The sequence below is a fragment of the Tenrec ecaudatus genome, chromosome 3, assembly GCF_050624435.1.
Source record: "Tenrec ecaudatus isolate mTenEca1 chromosome 3, mTenEca1.hap1, whole genome shotgun sequence".
In the NCBI taxonomy this organism is placed as follows: domain Eukaryota; kingdom Metazoa; phylum Chordata; class Mammalia; order Afrosoricida; family Tenrecidae; genus Tenrec; species Tenrec ecaudatus.
Genome location: NC_134532.1, coordinates 7,324,258 through 7,326,995, shown reverse-complemented (window position 1 = coordinate 7,326,995; position 2,738 = coordinate 7,324,258). Strand labels below are relative to the sequence as shown.

Here is a 2,738-nt window from a genome sequence, read left to right as displayed (position 1 = left end):
GAAACTATTGGAAGTACCACAGACAGCTACAAGGACCAAATGATCTCTGTTGGGAGAAGTACATCTACAGCGTTCCTTAAAAGCAAGGATGGCAAGACTAAATCTTACATACTTGGGACAAATTATCAGGAGAGACTCGTTCCTGAAGAGGGACATCTTGTTTGGTAAAGTGGAGGGTAGGCAAAAAAGAGAAAGACCCTTTATGAGATGGATTGGCACAGTGGCTGCAAAAATAAGCTCAGGCCTTGGGACAATTATGAGGCTAGCGGAGAATAATGCAATGTGTTGTTCTGTTGTGCATACGGTTGCTATGGTTTGGAACCAACTCAATGGCACCCAACAACAACAACATTCTAATTAAAAAATGAAAAAAATAACGCTTTAAAATTAATGTAAATAATATGTATTACTTTGTATCACAGAAGTGTTTAAGATATGGATTATCATATCTATGCATTAAAATTGCAATATATATTTACAAAATAAGTGTTTAGTTTATAAAATTTCACTTTTGTAGGCAACAGGATACCTTTAGGAAAGCTCTCTTATGTATAAGACTAGTTGCCTTGGAGTCAATTCCAACTCAGGACCAGCCCGGGTATGTCTGCTAGAACTGTGCTCTACATACTCCTCAATGACTCACCTTCAAAGCTAGGTCTTCATACCTGTCTTCTGAAGTTCTTCTAGGTTGGCTTCAACCTCTGCCTTTCTTAGTAAAGACTAGGTAATCAGCCATTTGCATCATCTAGCAATATATGTACAGCCATCATAAACACGCATATATATAATTCCATACCTGAATATGGAATTCCAAACCAAACTCGAAGTCATGGCCATCAAGTCAATTCTGACTCATAGAAGAGAGAATATTCCATCTGATAAAGCTAGACAGCCTCAAATTAGTAAAAACTTACCATTTTAGGTTATTATTTAAATAATTTCATTTTGATATAGGAATTAATTAATTTGCTATGATTAACATTTCCTATCCATGCAACATGCTATTCTGCAATTTCCAGGAGATTATTGTCTGAGGACAGAAATTGTTGAACAACACAGAGGTTCATAGTATCTCTGAGGAATAGTAAATATGTCTGCCCATTGGCACTTTCGATTAAAAAGGGAGAAATATTTCTTTTCATTGTTCTGTTGTATGCTATTATAGATCATTGAAAATGAAAATTAAATGAGATGATCATAAAAATAATTTTGAGTAGATGTGGAGAAATCTGAGAATTATTCAATGAATAGCAATCAACACTTTGACATGGATGAAAGAAATTGTGGTCAATATTCCACTAGCTAGTCCATTATAATGTCCAAATAGAGTATTTTCCTAAGAAGCTAAAACAATGAAAAGTGAAGCTTTTTTTTCAGCAAATACAACATCTTAGATTTATTTCAAGTTGTAATTATTGCAGGGCAGAGGGAATAGGGGTTGGGGGCAAGAGTCCTTAATTCAGAATGAAACTTTTAACACGGGGCAGAGATCTTTTTTGCATGTTATCATCATAATCTATTTCAAACCTCAGACTTTAGGTAAAAGTTAGACCTGCCTGGAATCTAGTGAGTATCTATGACAAGTCTGAGAAAGTTCTATTAGAGAAGGCTGATCATTTCTCAGGTCAAAAGAAAGCAGCTAAAAATGGCAACTCAGGTTGTCACCTGGTGAGTGATCATGTCTCGCATTACCTCTTAGAGGAACCGAAAAACGTGACTGAATTTGGGACATGGCTTTTTTTGTGGGAGGTGGGGAGAGGTGAGGGAGACGATGTCATAGGCCAGGTGGTAAGAGAACACTGGATACTTTCTCCAAAGCTCACAAGGCCTCGTGTCCACTAACAGCAGGGATTCAGTGCTTCCCCAATTCTGCCTTTAGGAGCATCCGTTATCGAACACTTTGTTAATCCATTTTTGTCGGGTGACTGGGCAAAGTGGCACTATAAGTGTTTACAGGTTACTCCCTCTGTGGCCTTGAGAGGGCTCTTCCAGCTTTGCCAGCGAGATATTACCTGGAGGGGCCACGAAGTCCTCCTCCTCGACTCGGGGAGAGTTCTGAAGTAGATTTTCAGCACAGTTGCCTTCGTTTACGTCATCAGATCTCAGGTACAGGCAGCTGTCCTCCAGTACCGACTCCCTGGGCTCCACGCCGTCCGTGTCCACTTCGTGGAGCCGGTCGGCAAAGGCGATGGCTTTCTCGAGCAGCGCCACGGCCTCGCAATTGCCAAAATCCACCAGTGCCAGGCGCTCCAGATGTTCGATCACCTCGGCCGTGATCCGATGGCTTCCCTGAAGACCTATCTTGGAGGTGACAGCCGGCAGCCGCCCAGTGCGGGCAGACATCCCAGGCGCCCGACCCACGCCCCAAAGTGAAATTCAAAAGTAAATAAGCGAACCTACAATTTGTGATAACAAAAGCTAAAATATATCACTGGCCATGCCTTTGTAGCAAAAAGAGATTTTAAAAGTGATATTACTTAGCATATTAAATAATTCTTTATAAACCAGGCGCAATGGTATAGAATGTTATGTCGCATTTTCTAACAAGTCGAATTTTAAGATAAACAGAGTATAATGAAAAAACATAGCTTATATCAAACTAATTTCTTAAATTATGTGAATAAACATTTTCTTATTATTATTTTAGACAAATCCAAATGCAATATAATATTAATGGCTTTTGAATGATAGCTTATTTAGCCAGAGACAGATTATATTTGCTGGAATAATAGTAAACA

The 2,738-nt window shown here is 39.2% G+C and overlaps 1 pseudogene; it reads right to left on the bottom strand.

The window, feature by feature from the left end:
* Positions 1–1,950: 1,950 nt before the first annotated feature.
* LOC142443123 (glutamyl-tRNA(Gln) amidotransferase subunit C, mitochondrial pseudogene) lies at positions 1,951–2,343 on the bottom strand (annotated as a pseudogene).
* Positions 2,344–2,738: the final 395 nt, after the last annotated feature.